General features: G+C 37.1%; 1 long non-coding RNA gene across 3 annotated transcripts in view; it reads left to right on the top strand.

Annotated features, from left to right (window-relative positions):
* The window catches only part of LOC102153112, a 49,249-nt gene extending 21,657 nt beyond the window's left edge, over positions 1 to 27,592 (top strand). The window contains exons 2-6 of one of the 3 annotated variants that reach the window (XR_005369404.1): positions 2,359 to 2,561; positions 2,991 to 3,101; positions 17,889 to 18,030; positions 18,445 to 18,497; positions 25,924 to 27,592. This is a non-coding gene — a long non-coding RNA (uncharacterized LOC102153112). Of the gene's footprint in view, positions 1 to 2,358; positions 2,562 to 2,990; positions 3,102 to 17,888; positions 18,031 to 18,444; positions 18,513 to 22,924; positions 22,980 to 25,923 lie in introns of those variants that run through there. The other 2 variants (XR_005369405.1, XR_005369403.1) reach the window with 2 other exon arrangements.
* Positions 27,593 to 27,940: the final 348 nt, after the last annotated feature.

The raw sequence follows: 27,940 nt of genomic DNA, 5'->3' as shown, positions 1-27,940 counted from the left end.
CCTTTCCCATTGTTGAGTTTTAAGAGTTGGTCCATTTAGTTTTAATGCTACTATTATAATTTCTGAAAGTTATATGTGGCTCTTTTAAAAATCTGCTATACTAATTTTTATAGTTTCCTATTCCCTGAGGGTATTTGTAGGTTTTTCCTTTATTTACTTAAACTTACAAAATTGTTATATAATATTTCTTTGTAATTCTCGTCCTTGTCTTATGGCTCTGTTTCTGCTTTTACTTTTTCTCATTCTTAGTACCTTGTTCGCGTATATGCTTTGTGATTTTAGATTGTGGGCTGCATATTGTCCTTGAAATATTATTTTATTTTTTTTCCTTGAAATATTATTTGTGGAGAATCTTTGAGGCCTTGGTCTAAAACCAATTTAAACTAATACTAAGCTAAATTCACAATTTGATATTTTTTGAAGTACTTGGATGATGTGAATGCAGACTGCAAATCTTCACAAGGACCAGCTGGTAAATATAGCTTTGAAGGGCAAAAGGCAATACATCCGTTGTCATGTAAACCCTTCCTGATCTTCCTCCAGGCTTTCTTTTCACGTTCATCGCCCACTCCACATGCATATCAGGGCAACTCAACAATTTGTGAATCTCTGGAACACACTTTATATTTTTCTACTTCTATATTCTTGTATATTGTGTTCTGGAATAGTCTTTTTACTCTTTCTCCCGTAGTCTAATCATGTTGGGTCAAATTCTAAATGTCACTGCTTCTAAAACAACTTTCCTCTTTACGTTATCTTTCTTTTGTCACTAATACTCGCAGCATCTCTTATTTATCAGACCAAATAGCATGAGACTGAAGTTTTTATAGGTCAAAAGTGGTTGTTTGTTGGCAATTTCATAGAATCAACCTAAAACTGAGTTCAACACTTTGTATAAAATCAACACATGCCTAATAGTCGCTTAAATAAAATTTATTTTTACAAAAATAAATGCAATATGGTCTAACAATGGAAGAAGATAAGTCTAGTTTACTAATTTTGGAGTAAGGAACATAAAAATTTATTCTTCTAAATGTATGAAGAATTATGTGATATATATGTATATATATATACACACACACACATAATTTTCATATATACATATGAAATTGCTCAAGGAAATCAGAATCATTATGGCTAGAATTCAAAAAAGAATAAGGACAGTGAAACAGAATAACCAATGTTTGCAGATCAAATTCACTTCATAAAGCTGGACAGAAACTGGTAACCTACATATACCCAAATGTACTTTGAACTAATTGAAGCCAGGGACTCTTTAAGAACAAAGTGTTATTATGGCAAAAAGACTATTGAAACATCATATGGTAATTGAAAAATAAAGTCAGGAATTGCAATTTAACTTAAAGGAAATTCTTTAAGAGCTCTCTTGGTATTTCACTTCTTGTTGCTAAAAATCTCCTTTTAGGGATCCCTGGGTGGCTCAGCGGTTTAAGGCCTGCCTTCAGCCCAGGGCGTGATCCTGGAGTCCTGGGATCAAGTCCCATGTCGGGTTCCCTGCATGGAGCTTGCTTCTCCCTCTGCCTGTGTCTCAGCTTCTCTCTCTGTGTGTCTCATGAATGAATAAATAAAATCTTTAAAAAAAAAAACTCCTTTTAAAAGCCAAATTAACCAGATTGTCCATTAACATTGACCACATTACCTAGATAATTGCCAAATCTCCATCACACTCAGGCAGGTGTGAATGCAACATAATGTGAAAGTAAGGACAACACATCTTGATGCATACCATACCCTTTCTGTACAAACTTCTTACAATTTTTAAAGGAATCCTCTCTGCCATGTCCCTACTGTTACTGAGAACTGCTTTATATTACATAAGCTAGGAAAAGGGCCATTAGCAAGGATTTCTCTGATGCCACACATAAAAGCAATGCCTCTGCATTTGTTATGTAACAAAGGACAGAGTTCAAATATAAATATGAATGGGACTCTTCTAAGATTGTTTTAGTAGTATCTGCAATAAAGATTGAACTGGAAGGCCAAAATCCTCCTCCCTGGGTGAGATGGCTACCTCGCTTGACAGAGCTGTCCTTATGGCTGAGGCTTTTTATCACCAGGGAAACAAAGAATGTGCCATGAGCTCAGTGCAAATGTCCCACGACTCCTCCTCTTAAAATAAAGGGAGTACATTTCATACCACCTGCAGAACAGGAATAATTTGACAATCACTGAAAAAGATGTCAACAACTTTGATATTGACTCAATGAACTGATATATATCCAACTAGAAAATTAGGAATCTTGATCTTTTTTAAAAAAAAATAATTTTTAACAATAACTATGGTGATCTTTTTCTTGTTGTGTGATGTTGTGGTTACTTTCCTTTTAATTCACTCAGGATTGTGTGTGCTTGTTGTGCCACTGGAGGACAAACTCCAGCATCTCCTCTACTACAAACCAGAAGAACTCTCCGATGTATAGTTAATGCCCACCTGGGGTGTTTGCAGTGTTGTATACACTTTTAGAAGATATCTGATGTGGAGAAAGAAAAACAGAAACACTCAATCAGAATGGGTTTGATTGACAATTACTACTAATGAGGTGTGTAATCTTCAGCAAGCTCTTCAACCGATTTTTTAACCTAATCTTCCTCTGTATAAAATGAAAATGAACCTCTGTCCCTTTCACTTTATTAATATGCGGTAGGGATTCAGGTATATTTCATAAAAGCTCTTTATAAGGTGCAATATAGCATTCTTACATAAGGTATTACTGTTGTTAATTTCTCTCTGAGAAAGATAAAAATGTAATGAGAACAAAGAATAGTTTGAGAACTATCAGTGTTATGCATCACTTAATAACAGGTCGGTTTTATTTCCCAAATTACTTTCTTTTGCTGTTCTGCTACTATATTATTCCGACCGTTAAGGGAAGACGGTGCATCCTGTGAACAGAATTATGTATGGCCTATTCTGTAATGCAAGTGGGAACTCTGTTCTCTGATTGCAGCATTATAATCTTCCATTACAGAACGCGCTGTAAATCATCCTGCAGACAGAAGACAGTGTTGAATCCTCACATAACCTGCAAACGGTGACACTCTTTATAACAAGGTTACACTACTCTGTCCTCAGCGTGATGGTGAGTGTCTCTTGCATACGTGCTACTACATTTCCATTAGACTGTTAGATATAACGATCAATAAAAGAAGATCTATTTCCATTCCATGGAGCAGCTTCTAAAAGTGGCATAATGAGAAAGAAATACATCTAACTAAACAGCAGACTGAAAAGCACAGAGCATACCAAACTAACAATAAAATAATAATATCTTATACTTGTACAGTACTTTCTTGGTTAAAGAAGTGAGACTTCATGTGATAATTTTATTTGAACTTCACAACCATGAGGTACAACCTCATGGAGTAGGTAGGCAAGTTATGCTTATTGCCATTTTTTACAGATATGTAGAGAGGTTAAATGATACCCCACTCCACAGAAATTTTCTGATTCTGACTGTAGTTGTCTTTCTAACATTTCTGATTAGTAAAATTAAAAGGCAGACAAAAACCACCCCACTGATATGCTTTAAATTATAGTTTTGTGTCTTACCTTCTCAAATGGAGTTTGTGACTAGGTGAATATAATGTTAAGTGAAAAGAGAGACAGGAAGAAAACATGAAAATTGTGTTCTTTGGCAACCCTCTTAGGACTCTCTCACTCCTGAGAGCTTTTTCTCTAACCTCACTTAATAAAACTCTTATCGCTTTAAAAAAAATTGTGTTTAAAAAAATTGTGTTCTTCAAAATGCATAAACTTGTAATGTAGTATGTTCCCACGTTTAGTTTGGGAATGGCCATCTAAGATGAGTTTGTGGCATCCACCAGATTTTTTTTCCATAATTAAAATTAATTTGATTTTGATCATTTTAACTATAGTCTTTGTGTAGGCACCTTCAGGTGCATCGAAATGAAAAATATCTGTTCCTTGTTTTTAATGATTTCAACAGTGATCTGGACTCATACCACCGCATTGCCATACCTCTGTCCACATGTCACATACTCATGCTACTTTCTGCGTCACTCCCACTCAATAAATAACAAATACGTGTGTGCACGTGTTAAGAGTTGGTCAGATAATTTTCTAGCTTCTTTCACAAAAATTCTCTCTCCCATGGCTTGACAAAATCTTGCATTTTTCTACAGAGAAGGGTCTCTTCAATTAGGGGCCTGAACGTTTTGGGAAATGGTTGGAAAGGGTCAAATCGAAGAAAACCTAATGAAAAAAGATAATATCATGCATAACTCCACAACTCTGAAACTATACTTGAGTGGGGAGGGTATGAGAGGTTTCTGACCAGTCTCTGCTCTTTTGGCATCGGCATGAAACAATTGTTTCATTAATTGTTCGCTGTAATTGTTCGCTGATGGCTGGTTAGGTGGATACATAAATTAAAGGTGGCACATTCCAGGGAGAAACTTCGAATAGAAACTGCATCTTAAATTTCTCTAGCACTTCTGAGCCTCAAAATGGGGCCGGCAGGTTGAGTTTGCACAAAATCATCAAAAATTAATATTCTTTTTCACTTCACCTTTTAGTTACCTTCCTGACTCTGACCCACACAAAAGAGCTAAAGAACATGGTAGCATGTAGGAAGCATGATGTGATTTTACACAACATTTTTTATAATGTATGCAGGGCAGATATTATAATCAATACCCTTTCAAAGATTAGGAAACCAATGCTCAGAGAAAGTGGTGCAGCCAAGAATTTGGTCCAAGTCATCTGGTTATATATCCTGCATCTTTCCTACCAGACACTTCTTTGCTACTTCATGGTGCTAAGAACCTAGCTGTCATCTACCTAGTGATTAACCTACTAGGAGTTATATGAGCATTAATGATAGGCGTTGAGACTTGATACTTCTCAGAGATACTGAAAAATCTGGAAAAAGGTAAATTTATTTTTATTAATTTTTTTTAAAGAACAGTGTCCAAAAGAATAAAATCACAAGGTCAAAGAATAAATTGGAGTTGACATGTTCAGCCAGGTAAGCCCATCCAATGCTTCTGTTAAGTGATATTCTAAAAAAATACACGTTGATTAATTTACCTATTCATTCAGGTAGAAGGGAAGAGAGACAAAAACAAAACAGAATTTTATTTGTCTCTTCATGTCACATGCAGATTTGAATCCTGACATCCAGAGATGTCCTTTGTAATGTTCTCTATAACACATTTTCAGAGGATCTTAATATAACAAAATTACATTTCTTCTGTTAATTTGTTTGCTTTTTGATAAGTATATTCCAAGTTTGAATTAAGTTTTTGATGCATGAAAACCACCAGAAAAGATTTGAACTAATTTTTATTTTTTGTCTACTAGCCTCTCCCTTTCATTCCATTTTTCTTTTCCTCAGTCGAGGCTACCCTGACATTAAACTTGAATTTGGATTAAAAAATCCTCAGGCAACACTAGCTATTGTACTAGATAATAAACAATATTTATTTAGTGTAGAAGTTGCATTAAAGATAACTTAAAGGTGATTTTCATACTTGAAGATAATTTTTTAGTCTTTCAGTCATATATTGCTATATAAAATATGGTTTTAAATGTTTTAATAGCTATATTTTAATATAACTGGTGTTCTTTATAATCCTATGTATTTAAATATATTTTTCTGGCTAGGAAAATATCTCATATCTCTATCTCACACTGCTAAAATGTCCATGGCACAAAATAGGTTAATAACTTTTGCTCTATGTGCTGGGATACCATAGGTCAAACAGAAGACAACAGCCACCAAACACACATTTATAGAAATTTAGTAATGTAGGTACAGAAAGGTCTATTTGTTGTGGTAGTGAAATAAAAAAAATTTTAAAGATTTTATTTATTCATGAGAGATGCAGAGAGAGAGAGAGTCAGAGAGAGATACAGGAAGAGGGAGAAGCAAGGTCCCCTCAGGGAGCCCGATGCTGGACTCAATCTCAGACCCTGGGATCACCTCCTGAGCCCAAGGCAGATGCTCAACCGCAGAGCCACCCAGGTGTCCCGGTAGTGAAATAAAATTAATTTAAAATAGAAGGAGATACAATGTAGAGATATAATGTATGTGAATTTAGTTCATAAGCTATGAAAAATTACGTAAATAATGGTATTATTGTTATTGCTAGTAACAATGTTGAAGTGCAAAGAACAACATTTACTACCTCTCAATACCTCTTATTCCCTTTGCCAAACTTTATGGAATTTCTAGCATCTCACTCCAGTGGAAAGAGGGTTTTAAAAATTTATTTAATCTTCATTCAGAATACAAACTGAATTATAAACTATATATGTCCTTCTTTCCTGTGTGGGGCTTTTATTCCACCCACCCACCCCACCCCGGAAAGGACAAGATTTGTATATATTTAATATGATAATTTCCCTTTTTCAAATTTGGTGCTCCGTATTCTGGTCCATAAGAAAAATAGAAGATTCTAGAAAATAGCAGGTAATAACAACCCTTTAATTGAAAATATGGTATTTTAAAAAACATGCACTTTCCTATTCTTACAATTTTCTCTACCGTTTAAAGGTTCTAAATTTTAAAGTCACAGAACTTGATTTCTTTTCTACCCTCATTCCAAAATATCTTATGAAAGGAGATAGATATATCACTCTAGACAAGAGTGGAAGATATGGAAGAAATTGCTGTGGAACCCCTTATATTGATCAACAGGTTCAAGGCAATCTGTTAGAATTCTACCTGGCTTCTTTGCAGAAATTGAAAAGCTGGAGAAAAAAAAGAGAAAAAAAAAAAAAAAAGAAATTGAAAAGCTCACATTAAAATTCATATGAAATTCAAGGGACCCAGAATGAAATAAATAAAATAAAATAACCTTGAAAAACAAAGTTGGAGGACTTATAAATCCAGATTTCAAAACTTATGCCAAAACATCAATAATCAAGACCGTGTGCACTGGTATAAGTGTAGACATAAAGATCAATGGAATAAAATCAAGAGCCTCAGAATAAACCTATTTATCTATGGCCAATTGATTCTAAACAAGGATGCCACGACCATTCAATGGGGAAAGAATTGTCTTTTTAACAGATGGTGCAGAAATGCCTGAATAGCCACATGCAAAAGAATGAAGTTCAACTCTTACCTCATATCATTAAAAAAAATTCACTCCATCTGAATCAAAAACAAGCATACAAGTTGAAACTACAAAACTCTTAGAAGAAATCCTGTTTGGTGTGAATCTTCCTGACCTTGGGTTCAGCAGTGGATCCTTCAATATAACATCAAAAGCACAAACAACAAAGAAAAATAGCTAGTAGGACTTCATCAAATTAAAAACTTCTGGAGGCACCTGGGTGGCTCAGTCCATTAAACATCCAATTCTTGATTTCAGATCAGGCCTTGATCTCACATTGTGGGTTCAAACCCCATGTTGGGCTCCACTCTGGGTGAAGCCTAGTTAAAATACATACATACATACATGCATACAAACCTCTGTACCTCAAAGGACCTCATCAAGAAAGGGAGAAGACAACTCACAGAATGGGAGCAAATGTTTGCAAATCATACATATTTGATGGAGTCATATTTAAAATGTGTGAAGAACCTTTAAAACTCAACAATATATAAAAGCAACCCAGGGGTGCCTGAGAGGCTCAGCTGGTTAAGTCTCTGACTCAATCTCAGCTCAGGTTTTTTTCTTTTTTTTTTTTTTTTTAAAGATTTTATTTATTCATGAGAGACCTAGAGAAAGAGGCAGAGACATAGGCAGAGGGAGAAGCAGGCTCTGTGGGGAGCGGATATGGGACTCGATCCCAGGATGCTGGGATCATGACCTGAGCCAAAGGCAGACACCCAACCACTAAGCAACCCAGGTGCCCCTCAGCTCAGGTTTTGATCTCAGGGTTGTAAGTTCAAGTGCTGTGTTGGGTTCCCTGCTGGGCATGGAACGTATTTTAAAAAACAAAACAAAACAAAAAGCAACCCAAATAAAAATGGACCTGGGTTTGGTGGACTGAAAACAGAAGAACTGTCAAAAGATTATATAAGAAATAATCTGACACTCAGATGAACTTCCAAAGCCTGAATTCAGTTTCCCCCAGCCTTGGTAGAAGAGCGGGCACTTATAGTTTGGTGAGAAGGGCCAGAAAGTTATGGAACTCCAGGTATAAGTGAAGGTGAAGAATAAGGCTCTGAAACTGAAAACAGATGTTTTCAGGGAAAGCTTGCTGGACTCCCAAAATACTGGCAATCACATATTTACCCCCAAGTTGGAAGTTAGATTTCTCCCTGGAAAAAGTGACCAGCCACCTGCCCCCCCCCAAAAATATTATAAATTCCAGTTGGTTAACATACAATGCTATATTAGTTTCAGGTGTATAATATAGTCATTCAGCATGTCCATACATCACTCTGTGCTCATCATAAGTGCCCTCCTTAGTCTCCATCACCTATTTCACCCATCCTCCCACCCACCTCCCCTCTGGTAACCATCAGTTTGTTCTCTACAGTTAAAAGTCTGTTTCTTGATTTGTCTGTCTGTCTATCTCTCCAAGAAAAAAATTTGAGGTACCTTCTTAAAATATAGTGAAGTTTTTGCTTATTCATCCTACCTCAGATATCAAATCTGGTCATATTAGCAAGGATAAGGGTAGAGGGGTTGTGTATAACAAACAAACCAGTAGAAAACCACAACTATGAGCAGAGAGTAAAAGGAACTCAAAGAAGGTGGGATATAGGTTAGGTAGAGACCCTAAGTGTTCATTGTATGTTTTCAGGATAGATGTTTTAGGCAAAAGAGAGATATGAGAAAAGAATTCCAAGCTGAGGGAAAAACTGAAGCAAAGCAAGCAAGTGTAGGTCCTATCTAGATACCAGTATATGACTCTGTTTAGCTAACAGGGGAAAGATGAGAGAGTGCAATGCAAAATAACATTGGAAACGGAGATTCTATGACCTTCATACCTAATCCCACTCTTCATCTTCACCCCCTGCTTGAAGCAGCCAGAGTTCTGTTTGTCCTTTTCTGATGGTTGCTGTGTTCTGGTAGATTGCTGAGAGGATTTGAAAACCAACCAGTTCAGACATGTCTGCGAAAGCTCATGGAGGTCAAGTGGTGAGAGGTTTGTATAAGCACCCCGTCTGTCTCCTACTTAAGACTGTACAGGGAACATTTATTATCCTAATTCCTCAGTTAAACTGGTTTCATAATTATTTTTCCAAGTAGAGTTCTATCCATATTTATACTCAAGTAGTATTTATACTCAAGAAGCATTTAAAGTACCTGTGAGAGAAAAAGTGGTTTTTCAAAGTCCAGTATAATATCCAATCCTGAATGCCATTGCTTGACAGAGGAAATGATTTTATCAGAGGATAGAAAACTTACCTGGAAAAATGCCGAGGTAAAAAAATATCAAAGTTCTTTAACAGAACACAAAAAATGGACAAATATCTCTGAAGATGCATTTTTGAAAAAGTAAAGAGACACTAATAAACAATGTTAGGAATAAAAACTCAACAATGCTTCCATGATTAAAAAGATAGTAAGTAGACACTATGAACAACTTGATGTGATGCACTTGGAAACTCAGATGTCATGTATAAACCCCTAGAAAAAAAAAAAATGACTTACCAAAATTTACTTAGGAAGAAATGGGAAATGTAAACAGTCATATTATAAAGGAAATTGAATCAAAAGTAAAAAACTTCCTATGGAAAAACCAGGCCCAGTCAGTGTTGTCAGCAATTTCCAACACATATTCAAAAAACAAGTAAGTCTTCATTCAAGGAAAAATAATTTCAACCTCATACAAACTATCTCAGTGTATAGAAAAGTGGGAATGTCTCTAGCTCACTTTATGAAGCTACTAAAACTCTGATACAAAACCCAGTGGAGCATGAAAATAAAATTGCAGATCAATCTCGCTTGTGAACATAGATACAAAAATTAGACTATTAGCAAACACAATCCAGAAGTATGGGTATGTGTTTGTGTGTGTATATTTTAAGATAATGCATCATTTGGATGATCCCCGTGGTGCAAGTTTGATTTTACATAAGAAATATATATATATAACCATATATTTATATATTTTACTGGCAAAAGGAGAAATCACATAATCATCTCAACAGAAATAGAAAATGCAATTGATGAAATTCCACATCTTTTCCTAAATTAAAATAAGTTAGAAATAAAAGACAACTTCCTTAAACTAGCAAGGCAACTACAAAAAATTTACAGGTAGCAACATATTTAATGGTAAAATATTTAAAGCATTCATTTTGGGCTGAAGAACAAGACAAGGGCATCTGTTAGCACCATATGTATAACACTGTACTGGAGGGTATAGCCAGTAATCAGGCAAGAAAAAGTAATAAAAGGTATGAGAACTGAAAAGAAAGAAAGAAAGCTGTCAATATTTGTGGGTATACTCTGTGAATTAAAAACCTAAAAAAAAGCTACAAATAAATTATTAAAGTTAATAAAATAATTTAATTCAGTTGCAAGATATAAAACTCAATATATAAGAAAAAATTTCAATAAATATAAACTTTTTAAAGAGATATATACAGTAACATCAAAATTATAAAATGTCTAGGAATAAATATAACAAAACTGTGCAAAGAACTTTATAATGAAAATTATAAATCTTTATTGAAAGATAAAGAAAACCTAGCTAAATATAGATATGAAAATCATATACATGAATAAGAAGAGTTGATGTCATACAAACACCAATTCTTCCCAAACAGATCAGAACTTCAATGATCTTCCCATCAAAATCCCAAAAACGACTTCGTGGTACTTGACAAACTGATTTAAAAATTTATATGGAAGTGCAAAAGGCCAAGATGAAGAAGAAAAAAGGATACTTAATCACATACTTAGAATTGTTATAAAGCCCTAATAATTACAACAGAGTGTATTGTCACAAGATCATCAAATGAAACAGGAAAGTCCCAAACAGATCTACTTATATGATACTGACTGATCATTAGAGAAAGAATGTACTTTTCAGTAAATTATCTTGGTATACTTAGGTATACACAAATGATAAAAAAAATTATAACCCTATCATACACTATATTTAAAAACCAGTTTCATTAAACTAAAGTCTTAGATGGGAAAGGCAAAACTAACAAAAAAGGAGAATATCTTTATGGCACCCATATAGGGAAAGATTTCTTAAAACACACAAACTGTAAAGGAAAAGTTAAATTCTATCATTTCATTCAAAAGATATAAGAGCAATTAAAGGAAAAATGCATAAACTGGGAAAAGAGATCTTTTGACACAAAGCTGACAAAAGATTAACATCCTTAAATATGTTGAAAAATAAAAAAACAAACACAAAACCTCCTAAAAATCAATGAAAAACAAAGAACTCCATAACCAGGGGCACAATTTTGAACAAGAACTCTACAGATGAATAATAATAAATGGAAATAAACACAGGAAAAGATGCTCAACTTTATTAGAAAAGATGAAGTGCAAATTCAAATTACAATGAGATAAGATATCATACCCAGAATGGAAATTAAAGTCTGGCAACATTGCATGCTGGGGAGAATGTAGGAAAAGCATGGGTTTTATACTGCTGATAGTAGAATCTACAGTTCCTACAATCAGACACAATTTATCATTTTCTAATAATACTAAAAATGTGTATACCCCATGACCCAAGAATTCCACTCTTGGAAATCCATGCACATATGCACCAAGACAAATATCCCAAATTGTACATAGAAGCACTGTTTATCATTTCAACGAATTCTGAGCAATCCAAATGCCTATCAGCAACAGGAGAGATAAATAAGGAGTGTGCTACTACAATGGATTACTATGTGCTAGTGACATTTAATAAATTTCAGCTACATGAAACAACATGAATTAAAGAAAAATTTGATAAAAAATATATATATGGCATGATTACTACACTCATACAAAGCCAGGATGTTGTTTAGGGAGTCAGGGAAAAGGTAATGTTATTATGAAAAGGAGTAAAATCACAAATGCAAAATGCTGGATCATAGTTAAGTAGAAAAGAAAGGGCACCCACAAAAAACTTCGACATTCTTAGTAATACTCTGTTTCTTGCCTGGACAGTGTGGGTAAGTGGATGTTCACTGTATTTCTTTACACCTTACACACATTCCATCAATATTTTCATACTGACTGCATATCTCAGTTTAAAAATTTTTAAGTTGTTTAGGTATATTGAGCACAGTAACAACTTTTCAACACTCTACGGTAGCACCATCTGGGAGTCTGTGTCCCCAGTCCAAGGATTTAACCAGCCAGAGCCTGTGGCAGCAAAATCCCAAATGCAGAAATGAATGCATCGGACCATTGTAACCTGTCACACTCAGTCACCTCATCTAATTTCTCTTGTTCCAATTCATCTCCCAATTATAAATTTAACATCCCACGTAGATTTGCCCACAGGGAGAGAGGGTACCGATCAACAAACATGAGTCACCGGAGAGCTTGATAGCTCCATTTCTCACTGTAATTTAAAGCTGGCATTCTGGCTGATATTTTAAGTTCTGTAAGTATCCTCAGGGACAAGCTATGCCTTCTGAAGAGAAGATGGAAAGATGAATCATTCCAAGGACAAGTGGAGGAGGAAGCTGAGAAGGAGACAGAGAAGCAGAAGGGAAGAAGTTGTTGTCCAAAGCCACATTTCAGATGCAATAACAAAAGACTTTATTTATTTATTTATTTTTACAAAAGACTTTATTATAGAGGTACTTAAAACTGGTTGCAGGCTGAATTCAGAGTGTTCACAAAGCAAGTATGCAACTGATTAAAAAAGTAAGTGCCATCGTGGAAGATAGTATCCTGTAGTGGGAAGAGGAAAGTTTTCAGTCAGATTTGACTCATACTGGCACATCCTCACTCATGAGGTCCCTGAGTCTCAATGTATTCACCTGTAAATGAAAATAATAGTACTGGGCATGATTAAAGGTAAAATACTGTAACTCTTTTCAAAGGAGGGGCAGGGGAAGGTAGTTTGGGGGGAAAGGAGGAGCTTAGTTTTGATGCCAGATCCAGCCTGGCTCCAGCTCAGCCACCTTCTGGTTATATGGTCTGCAAACTGGTTCGTCTCATCTAGAAAATGGGGTAATGAGACACACCTAAGATGTCAAGAGGCTTAGAGATGATAATAAGCCAAATACTGGCATTTAGGAAGTGTTTGATAAAGTTTGCATAATATCATTGTTACTGGATGTTGATACATTATTTAAAAAGCAAGAGATGGCTAGGACAAGGAGCCAACAAGACCCGGGGGACAGGAGAGGACAGAGTTTTGTTTTCGTTTTTAAGATTTTATTTATCCATCCATGAGAGACAGAGAGAGACAGAGACATAGGCAGAGGGAGAAGCAGGCTCCCTGTGGGGAACCTGATGCAGGACTCAATCCAGGGCCCGGGGATCACTACCGGAGCCAAAGGGAGATGCTCAACCACTGAGCCACCCAGTGCCCCAGAAGGCATAGTTGTAGTGATAGTCCATTGGCATGAGCTGAAGCAAGTGGGCAGAGAGGAGCAACAGCCAAGCTACACAGAACTGGCTATGGTGAAGTATGGAGAAAGTGCCAAGCAGGAAGGAAACCGACCTTGGATTGGCCTGGTCATGGGCATCAGCCACTCAGATGTGGCAGTTGTACCCAAGGACAGATCTCTATTCACTAGGAAGGAGGGTACGAAGAAGCAGCACTGCCAGTCAGTCCCAGAGAAACTTCGGTAGCAGTTTAGTAATCAAGATAAGGACTCCAGATGTAGCTGTGAGGTAGATAAGATGGTGACTATGGCTCCTTAAATGTTCTAACAAGGTGGAAGTAATCATTCTCCTCTGAGTAAAGAATGTTCAGGACTTCTGGGCTGACCTGGAGTACAATGTCTAGGTAACTCATGCTGGCAAGAGCATAGACCATTGCTTAACCTGGGGCTACAGTACACAGAGCAGAGGAAAAAGTCCTGTGAGGCAGCATGCTGGGCAAAAGCTAGATTCTGGCCGGCTGCACCATCCAGAACAGGGCCAGGCTGAGTCCTAGGCATTAGGATGGAAAGCAAGTTTGAAACCTGGGGTGGTATCTGTGCCAGCAAAAGTTTCTACAGATGGCATCTGATAGGTTGTTGGGGGTGGGGCTCAGGAAATAACATGTGGATGGATGGGAACAATCAAAGATACAATCAAAGATACAGAATTTACTTGATAACACTGTGTAAGAACTCTATCTACAAGAAGCCAAGCACATTTCATTTTTAGAATGGCAGAGCTGGCAATAGGGCTCACAGTGAGGATGATGCCCAGAGCATGCCCAGTCCCCAACTCACACTCCTTCCCTTGAGCCAATTCTCTGTTGGTTCTTAGGAATGACAAAGCAAAATGCTATTCACAAAGATGTCTGCCCCTGAGTTCCTGGCTCTGCTGAATGCAAGTTTGGTGTCTGAAGAATAAAAATCAATTTCCTGAAAGAACAATGTGTAAAAGAGTGTGTCATTTCAAAGTATTATGAAGAATTCTGTAAGTATTTTTGACTTGGAAAATCACTTTGAAGGGAACACAGTTGTATTTCTTGAATGGGAAACTAATCCAAATTCAGAATAACTCTTTCAAGACCATTTTCTTCCTAGTTTACCTCTCACTAAGTACATTAGAAACGTTCTAATAGAGTATTTGCTTGCAGACACATAGGTTTCCTCCATAGCTTTAATTAATTTCAACACACACATTATGGTGTGGGATGCTGTTGGTCACCTGGCATAAGCATGATTCAGGGCCCCCACAAAGTGCTGTGAGTTGGTAGGACAGGTAGCTTTCTCTGTCACTCAGAATCTCTTTTATTCATCATCAGCAATGACAAATAAAACACTTGGGTGCTTTTAAGCATTAATAACAAAGGTCTGCTTTTTCCAAATACCCTCCAATTTGAAAAGAAATAAATCATCTCAAATTCTACCTCCCACACCAGGGGGGGGTTATTTCATCTCAAGTTAGAGTGGGGAGCAAACTCTTGGGGGAAATAACTGGACTTTCTAATCCTAGTGTAAAAGGTCTTAGTTCATGACTCAAGACTTCTTTTTTTTTTTTTTTAAGATTTTATCTATTTATTCATGAAAGACATAGAGAGGCAGAGACATAGGATGAGGGAGAAGTAGGCTCCCTGCGGGGAGTCCAAAGTGGGACTTGATCCCAGGACCCCGGGATCACACCCTGAGCCAAAGGCAGATGCTCAACCACTGAACCACTCAGGTGGCCCCATGACTCAAGACTTTTAATTAATCACGTTATTCTGTGTTTCTTCTATTTACCTTTTCTTCCACCTGGTTAAAGATCCAATTTATTCTAAAATGTCTTTATTTCATGGCACATGACATCTCTAAGTGATAAGATTTGTCAGTAAAGTCATCATAATTATAATTTCTGGTACCTGGTTCTCTCCAGCACTCTGGCAGAAGGGGGCAGGTGGCAGAGAATGTGTCCTGATGTCCATCTTCTGTGCTGGCTTGAGGATAAGCTTAAATATCCTTCCATTAAAAAATCTTTTTCTACCAGCTTCAGCCTCTGTGGCCATCCAAAATTCTGACGTCTCTCTGGAATACTCCTTAGGCTTCAAACTTAAACTAAGTCTAGGCCTATTTTGGAAAACTGGGCTTCTCTTTATATATGAGGAAAATAAAATTGGCTTAATTTTTTTTTAAGTGAACATACTGGAACTGCATTCTGAACAAGTAGCAGGATTCATCACTTTTTTTTGGGGGGGGGGGAGATTTGTTTCTGAGTTTTATTGTTAGAGAACGGCCTGGGCTAGTCTGGAAGAAAGATACTGAGAAAAGGCAGGAGCTAGATTGTATGCCATATGATAAAATGACAGGGATTCTTGACTTTCCTCCTGGCAGCTGGAAGGGAAAAAAGTATTAGGGACCCCAGGAAATGTAGGGAATGGGAAGATAGGAACTTGCAGACTCCAGCAACCTGAGGCATTGATGGCTGAAGAGAAAGATGGCCACTAATGGATTCCCCTATGGAGAGCCTGGCCATGTTCTTTAGGAATAGATTGAAATCAGCCATTCAGGTAGTGTCTTCATCCAGGTAGGCTATTATCCCCAAATCTTTATTAAAATTCTGTGACAACAGCAGCTTTTTGACAGAACTACTGCGGAAAATGAAGGAAAGGGTAGCTGATGCCTAACAGAAGGAGAAAGAAGTCAGTAGAAGTGCTGACACACATGGTTGGTGGAGGCAAAGCCAGGGAAGGAATTCTGGGGGACAGATGACAAACAGCATCCAGAAGAATGTACACTTCTCCCATCCGAGGAGCCTCACAAGTACTACAGAAGGAGGTGACCTTCCCAACACTATATGGCATGGGAGTGTAGCTCAAATAGGATATGTGCCCAGAATGCTATAAGACTCAAGAAATCTATGAATTACGCATAACCCACAAATTTCTTTTTTCTTCTCTAAAAAGTCAGTATCATGTCACTTTCTGATATTTATGTGAAACCATTCATTGTTATGCTTCTTATGTTTTATTTTCTTTAACTGAAAGCAAATGAATCTAAAGGAATTGGTTATTATCTGCCAATCCAACTCACGAAAGATTTGCTTTGTCAGACATTGACAAAAGAATTTTGTTCTGTATTACATCTTCTAGTGGAATCTAAACATTCCTATGAGGAAGAGCATTTTAAAACTAAGTTGTGTTGGTTTCTGGCTGCTCCGTTAGCCAAAGTCCTCCTTGACTTCATTCCTTTCAAAGATGGAAGCAAGAAGACAAAGTTATGACTCTGTATATACAGAGGACATGAAACAGGGATAGACTTAAGAAATGCTATAACTCCCACCTCACAGACATTGGGTTCTTTTCTGACAAGTCCAGATTCAGCTTATGGATTCTTCTCAAACCAGACTCCTAGCAGCCACTATAAGTCAGTTAGAACTGGCACGTGAGATATAGTGGACTCTCCCTATGCCCTGTCTCTTCCTTTTACTGTAGACATTGTTACAGCCATACCTCTGCTCACAGGTACATGCTGATAGCGCCTCACATTGGCTTCACCACTTACCTCCTGCATTCTGACCTATGGCTTTTCTGTCACCACCTTGAAGGACCCTTTGGGAATCTGTCATACTCTCTTACATACATAGCCTGCAAACACAAGGGAGTTAATACTCAAAGGTCAACTTTTGACCAATGAGGGATGCAAGCTAGTGGATAAAGGCCGTACCCTCCCTTTTTCCATCTGGATAATACACTCTGAGGCACAGTCTATACTGCTTGTTAGAGAATTCCAGATGCCAACATCAGTGACCAACCCAAGACCTCCCTTGTGCTGGCTTTCCCTCCTTTCCACTATCCACTACCCTTTGCTACTGTTTCTTAGGACCACTTCCCAAAATAAACTACCTACATAGTTTATTGCTTTTTGAGGGAAAGCCCTTGCTTTTTGAGGGAAAAAACAAGGCTAAGCAAACTATACCTTAACAAATGAAATAACAGTTTCATAAATAAAATAATTTGATTTTTATTTTGTTATGCTTCTTTTATAGTCTCTCCCTCAAGAAACCTACAAAGGATTTAAGCATATGGTCATGACAAATTGTCCTTTACACCTCTTCACTGTCTGATGTAGAACATTGTCATGTAGATGAATTTAATCTCTAATTAATATGTTTCATGTTTGCATTTAAAAAAATAATCTATAGATATTAAAATATTTGTACTTGGCTTTGTTGTTGATAATTTAAAGTAAACAGAACTTTCGAGTTTTTTTAATTTTACTTTAGATCTGGCTTTGCATTTATTACAACTTAGTATGTTGACTTATTTTTATACTTGGCACTTGTTTTTATGGATGGTTTTGATAGAATCTAACATCAAGTTTACCCAAATTGTCCCTTCTCTTTAGGAAATTCTGGCCCATAAATGCATGCTTTAAAACAAAAAGGAGGGAACTGAGATGTCTCAGGATGGACAAGGCTTGAAGTTTGTTCTCTGTAGTTGCTGCCAGGTTTCTGGGAATCCATGGAAATGGGAGGTGAGGGGCAAAGGTAAGTAGTTATGATATATCTCAGCAGCCAATTTTGATGAAGGCCATATAACAAATTTGTAATGTAACCAATGTAACCAGTATATGCAACCAATGTAACCACTATTTAAAACTCTCTCATTCCAAGTCTTAATATGGAATTTACCCCTTCCCATCTGGCCAGTGAAGGCAAGTCTCTGTACCTGTTTTATCAGCCTACCTTTGTTCATTCTCATAGTAATCATTCAGCAGCCTTCTCCCTTCCAGCACTATAGCTGCAGGTGGTGCTGGATACCACTTTCCCATAAAGCTGGCAATCACAGTCGACTTAGGAGTGTCTGAGGGTGGGGACAGGGTGTGAGGTGGTGGTTTGTTTCCCCAGAGCCAAGGAAAAGTCACCTTTCATCCTATCTAACCATCTGTTTTGTCTTTGCAGAAATGTCTAAATGATTGGAGATGAATCTTCAGTAGCACGAATAAAGGCTAAAGGTCCTTGTTTGCTTATTCTGGCTTAACAACCTACTCACATATTAGTACAGTCTTAAGATTTTCAAGGCTAGTGCTTTATAATTTGTTGTATTATTCTTTTGTAATGTAAAATAACTTTTACATTTTTTCCTTTAAGAAGTTAGTCTGTGATAACTGGTGATAGGTTAATTCTTGATTTTGTGTGAGTGAGTCAGAAATGCACAGGGATCAAGTAGATCTTACATGGTTGCATTTGAGAAAGGCTATTCAGAACCAGGGAAGAGTCATGATGAATCAGTGAAAACAGGCCAAGGTGACCTTTAAAATGAAGTAATGAGGGGCACTTGGGTAGCTCAGTCCATTAAGTGTCTGCCTTTGGTCCAGGTCAGGATGCCAGATTCCTTGAAACTCTGCTCAGGGAGGAGTCTGCTTCTTCCTCTTCCTCTGCCCCTCCCTACTGCTCATACTCTCTCTCTCAAATAAACAAAATCTTTTTAAAAAAGTAATAAATAGGGCAGCCCAGGTGGCTCAGTGGTTTAGCTGCCTTCAGCGCAGGGCATGATCCTGGAGACCCGGGATTGAGTCCCATGTTGGCTCCCTGCATGGAGCCTGCTTCTCCCTCTGCCCTCTGCCTGTGTCTCTGCCTCTCTGTCTCTCTGTCTCTCTCGAATAAACAAAAAAAATCTTTTTTAAAAATAATTTTTTTAAATTAAAAAATTTATAAATAAAATGAAGTAATGAGCAATTAATGGTCTTAGAAAACAGAAATTTTTATTAGATTAATCTTTTAGATATGAAAAAGAGTTGGGGGGGGTGGTCAATCCTGGACCACAGGTGTTAAAATTTTAGGACAGCTCAGAAATAGGAAAAACAAAAGTGTTTCCCTAGAAAGGAACCCATATATATACATATATGGTTCTCATGGTTCTCGATTTTTCTTGATATTTGGTTTATTCATACCTAAATCTAAACTCCACTGTTGGAATTTTTCTTCAATATCATCTAAAAAGCTATATAAATAAAAATATACTTGCACTATTATTTAAAACAGTGAAAAGTTAGAAACCATCTAAACAACCCATTACATGTTTATTAGTTAAATGCATTATAATACATCGATCAATAGACTATTTTGCAGCCATAAAAGTAAAGATTATGAAGACTTTGTAGCAACAATATAGAGGACACTCAAGAAAGCTTATTAAAAAGCAAGGTTTCTCAATTTCAATACTATTGACATTTGGGGTCAGATCATTGTCCTTCAGAGTGGGGGGGCTCTCCTGTGCACTGCAGAATGTTCAGCAGCACCACTGGTCTCTACCCCCTAGATGCCTATGGCACCACCACCCCAGCTGTAGCAACCAAAAATGTCTCCAGACATTGCCAAAAGTCCCAGTCTATGACTGGAGTATGGGGGAAAAAAACCCAAGTTGAAAACTATTGTTAAAGGGGAAAAACAAACTACAAAAATCTCTTTTCTACTATAATTAAATCTAATGATATTAGGTATGCATCTAGCTCAGAACTAAGATTAAACAAAAAATAATCAGAACATTGACTTATTAAGGTAGTAGGTTACTGAATGATTTTCTTTTTATAAGTTCTTTTTTTTAAGATTTTATTTATTTATTCATGATAGAGAGAGAGAGAGAGGCAGAGACACAGGCAGAGGGAGAAGCAGGCTCCATGCCAGGAGCCCGATGTGGGACTCGATCCCGGGACTCCAGGATCACGCCCTGGGCCAAAGGCAGGTGCTGAACTGCTGAGCCACCCAGGGATCCCTCTTTTTATAAGTTCTTAATAAATAAAAATTTATAGGGAAAATATCAGATGTGAAGTAACATTACAGTTATACTATTTTTGCAATAAAAATGAATGGCATGGTTGAAAGTATAAATGAATAAATGGTTTTCTTACCTCTAGCCCTAATGAACCCTATCCATTAGACATGAGCCATCTAGAACAAATTTCATGATTTATCTTCTAGAAATTCCCTACTCACAGAGTTATGATAGCTGAAGTATGATTAGGTTTGTACCTCTTGCTTTCTTCAATGATAGAAGGTCAAAGTATTAGTTTGCTAGGGCTGCCATAACACATACCACAAATGGGATGGATGCCATAACACTTATCACAGAACAGGTAGCTTAACCAATAGAAGTGTACTGTCTCTAGTTCTGAAGACTAGAAGTTCAAAATTAAGATGTTGGTAGAGTTGGTTCCTTCTGAGGGCTTAGAGGGAAGGATCTGTTCCAGACATTTCTCACCGACTGGTGGATGGTGGTCTTCATGTTCACCTGTCCTTTTCCTTATACCTTCATATTGTCTTCCCTCTGTCTTCTGATTTTCCCTTTTCATAAAGATATCAGTCATACTGGATTAAGGTTCACACTAAGGTTCAGTTCATTTTAACTTGATTACTTCTATAATAATTATATCTCCAAATAAGGTCACATTCTGAGGTAATAGCAGGTTAGGATTTGAACACATGAATTTTGGAAGGCACAATTCAACCCCTAACAGATTCTCAAGATGAGTAAGAGGAGCTATTTCTACCGCACACAAAGCCCTAACAATTCTGATTGGCTTGGTTTTAGGTTGGCTCCTCACACATTTCTTTCAAATGGACATGTGCCCATCTTTCTTCCCCTCCCTGCCCCATTTCCTAAGGAAGTATCTTGTCTTGTGAGAGAAGAAAACGTGTGATATCTTCCAGGTGGTATTGGGGCAAAGTAGTAACCACTGCTCTTGTATAATGTTTTAATAACCTAGGTAATAAATATTTATACGCTATTAGAGAAAGCTTTATCCCCCCTCCCTACGTCCACTACACATATATGAGAGCTGAAAATAATATTCCTTGTATGGTTTAAGAACAAAGAATAAAATTTATATGCAATAGCCATGGGATGGATTCATTTGCATAAAATGGCATTCTCTGCAGTTTCAATTTCATGCAAAGAATTCAAAGAGTTCCAAGATGCTAATCTACAGAGCCCTGCTTATTTGATGTGCAGTGGAGGAGTCATGGATTCAGGCTTAGTTCCCAATCTAAAAAGATTTAAAGAAAGTAGTATTTTCAGTTGTAAGTCTCAAAAGTTCACCATATTCTAGATTTACATCAAACAGAAGACATAAATTCAGCTTTCTTTGGATTATATAGACCCACACTCAAAGCTGATGTTAAACTGAGCTTCTCTAGAGATTCCAGTGCACATTTTAAATGACTTGGCCATGAGTAATTATTTATTAAGGAGTATTGGGAAGTTTCACAAATAAGTCAGATGTCCAAACAGGGTCTATATGCCTGTGTTTATTCATCTCCACTCTTCTTATATCAGACAAGTAGAAATCCAGATTCAGAATTCAAACTTTTCCCATATTCTCACAAGAATTCCAATGACTTCAGGTATATTTTTGGATTTTGTACATACAATGAAAAGTCAGGGATTACTGGGAACCCAGAGAAGGGCATATTGCTAGTTACTAAGCCTCTTTCCTCCTACTCTCTTTTCATGCTTTCTCCTTTCTGTATTCTTTCCACCCTATACCCTTCCTCAAGGCACACCATCCCCAAAGCAGCAATGCCAATTCCTTCTCTCAGTTCATGCATAACATGGAATGCAGCATATCGAATTATTTCCTCCAGTAAATGTGGTGCTTTCCCTTACACAATCAGGAAAATAAACCTTTCTCTATTCCATTCCACACTGGCCATGTGTAACTCACTTAACCTCTTATAGGAATACAGTGAAAGGCACCCTAGATGATGAATTTGGATATACTATAATCAGCCATGATTTCCATTCTCTGAGCAGCCCCTTCTCAATCACAGAAAGCTAAAGTTTATCTGAGTGGGAAGACAGAAAAGATAATACCAGACAATCTCAACTTGAAGGAAGCAGAAATAGGAAAATGGATTCCTGCATCCTGGATATTTTCCTGGCCCAAACCAGCCCTTTAACTGGGAAACTTCAAACTTGAGCAGGTCGGAGGCAGATATGGATGGTACATTTGGGTCCTGGGGCTTCCTACATTTATCATGAAATAAAATGACTCCATACTTTATATGATTAAGCGTTTAGACCTTGCTTATCATGTTATGATGGAGTTTTATATGAATATGAAATTATTTTCAAAGCCCTTTAATACGTCATCTTATAGCACTCTCAAAATAATGCCCCGTTTAACATTGAAACAACAACAATAACAAAACAGACACTTTTGAAAAAAGTAAAGTTCTTAACAAATTAATAACAAGAGTTGGGACTCCTACCAGTTCTTCTGATGACAACTACACTGGTTTTTCCTGGACAGCATGTTTCCTTCCCCAGGAGACTTCATCAAGACTAGATAACAGGAACTTATTTTTCCTCCAAAACAGTTATTTGGACTGATACTCAGTTAATTATCTCATGTTTATCCTGGCCTGTATCCATATGTTTTAGGAACTGTGTGGGCCTGTGCCTTCCTATTGGTGGCCTCTAACTGCAAGCTGGATCTAAACCTGGCAGTTTGGTGAATTCAAACAGGCAAGCAGTCACTTCAGTTAAATAAATAGGATGAGTAGTTTTTAAATCATATCCAATTTCTCCTGAGTGAAATTGTCACTCTGTACTGGGATAAAGAATCTTGCAATAACAACAAAGTTGAAAGTGGGGGAAAACTGGTTCTGTATGATTCTCTGGTGAAGGTGTGTAATAATAATTAGAAGAAGAACAATAGCATCAATTTCTATTTATTGAGTGCCTATTATATTCCAGGTACTGCACAAAACACATCATATAATTTAATCTTGATTAGAAACAATTCTGTAATCTAATCTTGTCTTTTTCATTATAAATGAAGAATTGTGTGTTGATGACAAAATATCCAATGTCTCAAAACAAAAACTCTAGGCATTGATGCCTACTCTCTGACCTGATGAGCAGATGTGAACAATTATAACTCAACCTCCAAGCACTGCTGTCAAGAACCACAAGAAATTACCATAATACTTGATTTAGTATTTGCTTCTTAAGCATTATTTGTTTTCTCCATTTATCTACCCTGCGTGTATAAGTTAATGTTCATTATCTGGTGCTCTGTATTGGCTACTTCTCATATGACAGAAAATATTCATATGCCTTAAAAGAAAAACCCTGTTCATAGCCAGGAGCAAGTTCCACCATGAGGATCCAGTCTGATTTGTTTATATTTATCATCACTGCTTTCTTTCTGCTTTCACAAGCAACTTCAACCTGTCTTCTAGATAAGTAAGGATATTGGAATAGTTTTGGTCTTAAGATACCTGTAGCATCAATTTTTAAAAATTTTATTTATTTATTCATGAGATACATTGAGAGAGTCAGAGACACAGGCAGAGAGAGAAGCAGGCTCCATGCAGGGATCCTGATGTGGGACTTAGTCCCGGGACTCCAGGATCATGCCCTGGGCTGAAGGCAGACGCCCAACTGCTAAGCCACCCAGGCATCCCTGTAACATTATTTTTTGATGAGGACTTTTATATTTAATCCCAAAGCCATGTAGTCTGTTGGTATTTTCAGATGGAGGATTTGGTAACCAGAACAAAAAGAGTAGCCATCTACTGGTAGATTGCATGTTGGCATTTTGATCATAGGCATCCTGGGTTTAAGTCTCCCTTCTACCATTTAAGAACTATGTGATCTTAAATGTTTTACCTGTCTTTTCTAAGCTTTAATTATCTTATCTTTATTTTTTTCAAAGATTTTATTTATTTATTTGAGGGAGAGAGAGAGAGAGAGAGAGAGAGAGAGGCAGAGGCAGGGGGAAGCAGGCTCCCAGGGAGCCTGATACGGGACTTGATCCTGGGACCCTGGGATCACGACCTGAGCTAAAGGCAGTCACTTAACCAACTGAGCTACCCAAGGACCCCTAATTTTTTCATCCTTAAAATGAAGATAATAACAGTGTCTTCCTCATAGGGGTAGTGTGGGGGCTTAGGGAGATAAGGCACAACAATGTATTGTCATACTGCTTGGCACATATCAAGACCTCAATAAATACTGTTAATTGTGAAGGCAACTCTTCCTTTAGTCACTCCTTGGATATGCAACTTTGGTCAAGTCATGCAATGTTTTAACCTCTGTTTCTATATGGAAGAAGACTAGATGAGATGTTTCCTAAAATATTTTTTCAGCTCTGACTCTCTAAGAATTAAAATCATTCTGCATATTCATAGCACATAGTATTCACCAAACACTCTATATGTTCCTCTACATATTTCAGCAGTGTGGTTAGTTTGGGATGTCATAACTAGTTTGGGTCAATGGAAGTGTGAGTGCAAACGATGTGTAATTAACGATCAATATGTGGCCTGAGAGGCATGCATGAAAAACATAGAAGAGGCTGAGAAACCTCATATGGCATTATTTTATGTGTAGCTCCAGGATTTTTTGGCACTTACTCAATGCCACTCTCTTTCTTATTAGCTTGGTTCCAGGTTTATTTCACTATATACCTAAGATGGTTCTTACTCTTAAGTCAGAAATTCTTCAATCTGTTTTTATAACACCTTACCATTTCTCCTGGTATTTCACTGGGCACTATAAAATTATTGAAGCATAATTAATTTTCTTATAACTACACTATTTATAAGAAGCAGAAATTTTCACATAGGAGGTAAAACAGAAATGCACACAATGTCTGGCAGCCCTACCTCACAAGATTATTGTGAAGACCAAAGTAGATACCAGAGATAGAAAAGTGAAGTGTTGTGCAGTAAGGTGAGGTGGACAATGTGATTGTGGAGTGAGAGGTGTATTGGAAAGGCACCAGAACCCATAAAAGAGTTTGAATATCTAATATAGGAGACCTGTATTTATAAAGAGAAGAAACGGGATCCCTGGGTGGCGCAGCGGTTTGGCGCCTGCCTTTGGCCCAGGGCGAGATCCTGGAGACCCAGGATCGAATCCCATGTCGGGCTCCCGGTGCATGGGGCCTGCTTCTCCCTCTGCCTGTGTCTCTGCCTCTCTCTCTCTCTGTGACTATCATAAATAAATAAAAAAATTAAAAAAAAAATAAAGAGAAGAAACACATGAAAGTCAACATGCAAATTATGGCCAGAGACTTACACAGGAAGTTTAATAAGAGGATTCCACAGAGTATGTCTCATTTCCATATTTTGTTTCTTTAAAAAGAAAAAGGTACTAAACTTAATATATCAAAAAAAGAAATAACATCTTCCTCCGAATAATTGAAATTATAAGAGCAGTAAGAATGGTGTTTTTAAGTGGCGGCATACTTACACATCTCTGGATAAATTAGGGAAACTAGAATTCTTTGAGTTTGCAACCCTATTTTCTTAACTAAGAAATAACATTGGTTGACATACATCAATGCCATTTTATTAATAATGATTGATTTAAATGCGAATTTGAAAAGTAAATAAGTATCAGTGATTCAGCTCTCCTTGTCATTTATCAAGATGGATTTATCCAAGACATTTGTGATTTGGATGCAATGTTGGAACACAGACCAATGCACCGTAACAAACAAGATAGATGAAAATCTCAGAGGATGACTGTTGACCTAATCCAAACAAAATAACTCCTGGTTCCATTTGCTGTTGCCAAGTCTCAGTAGAGTGCTAAGAATAAATATAGCACAAGTACGGAAAGGGGTCTGCTTGGCTTTCTGTTTATGATTGTTCATGCAGACGAGTGGTAGAACTGTGAGCTGATCTCCACCAACTGCCTGGAAGTCAGCAAGTCATTGACGTCAATGCTCAAAATGAAGTATGCTGTGAAAGCAGTAGTCCTTCACTAGGTAGAAGAAAAAAGTAAACAGTGTGACCTAAAGAAGAGAATGAACCTGGAGGCAATGAATCAGGTCGTTAAGGCAAGAATAATGCATCACTTCACTATACCAACAGTCATTATCCAGTGAGACCACACTTTGGACCCTGGTAGAGGGGGATTTCCTCAAAGGGTATCATATGGGAACTTCGTAGGAGATGTGAAAAGGCACTTAACAGTATCACATTCATATCAAAAGGAGCAATGACTCATGCACTCTCTGAGCCTTTGAGCTAGGTACATTGTGTAATTTATAGAAGACCCGTTTCTCCAAAGTTGGGCCAACAGTTGGTCATTTCATTTCATATTCAAGCTATGCATTGAATATAATTTTTAAAAGAGGCAAAAAATCTATGTTTAATAATTGTCAGTGACTCTACATTAGATGCAACTAACCACCAAATGGTGCCACAGCAATAATATTGAGTAGCTCTTTTGCTCCTCACCAATCAGTGAGGGGGTCACTACCAATAGGGAGAGAGAACAGGAGTGAGAAGTGTAAGACCTAGAGAATGGAAGGAGGGGGCAAAGCACCATGGGAATAAACAGTACTGAGAGTATGACACCTGCATTTCAGTAATTTGGTCTTCTGCTGGCCACAATTCCCTAACTGGAAGAGGAAAGATTTGCCAGCCAACTGAACTCTCCTCTCCCTCCCCCCACTCCAATCCTGAAGCATTTCACTTTCTTGGTTAGTACAATGTTGACTAGAGTGAGAGAGAAGACATCTTTGTCTGATTTTAAATGGAAAGACTTCAGTCTTTTATAAATATTAGCTGTGCACTTTTTCTTGGTGTCCTTTATCAGGTTGGGAAAGCGCACTTCTATTCCTAATTTTTTTAAGTATGTTTATCATGAAAGGGTATTGGATTTTATCAAAAGGTTTTGTTGCATCTATTCAAATGATCATTTGGGATTTTGTCCTTTATTTTATTAATATGACATATTACATTAATTGACTTTCAGATGTAAAGACCAAATTTGCATTAATCCCACTTGGTCAATGTGTATAATTCTTTTCATATGTTAATTGAATTTGGTTTACTAGTATTTTGTTGAGGACATGCATCCACATTTTAAGAGATACTGGCCCATAGTTTTCCTTTCTTTTGATACCTTTGGGTTTGGTATCAGCATAAAAGTGGTCTTATAGAATGAATTAAGAATTGCTCTCTTCTCGACAAACATTATATGTTCTCATTCATTTGGGGAATATAAATAATAGTGAAAGGGAATATAAGGGAAGGGAGAAGAAATGTGTGGGAAATATCAGAAAGGGAGAACGTAAAGACTGCTAACTCTGGGAAACGAACTAGGGGTGGTAGAAGGGGAGGAGGGTGGGGGGGTGGGAGTGAATGGGTGACGGGCACTGGGGGTTATTCTGTATGTTAGTAAATTGAACACCAATAAAAAAATAAAAAATATAAAATGTCTCTTCTCTAGTATTTTTTGGAAGAGTTTATGAAGAATTGGTATTCATTCTTTATTTTTTTTTTTTTTTTTTATTTTTTATTTTTTTTATTTTTATTTTTTTTTTTGGTATTCATTCTTTAAATGTTTGGTAGCATTCACCAATAAAATTGTCTAGGCCTGGACTTTTCTTTGTCCATAGTTTTTTCATTACTAATTAAATTTATTTTCTTATTA

The sequence above is a fragment of the Canis lupus genome, chromosome 14 (assembly GCF_011100685.1).
Source record: "Canis lupus familiaris isolate Mischka breed German Shepherd chromosome 14, alternate assembly UU_Cfam_GSD_1.0, whole genome shotgun sequence".
Lineage (NCBI taxonomy): Eukaryota > Metazoa > Chordata > Mammalia > Carnivora > Canidae > Canis > Canis lupus.
This window is presented reverse-complemented; position numbering and strand designations above follow the sequence as displayed.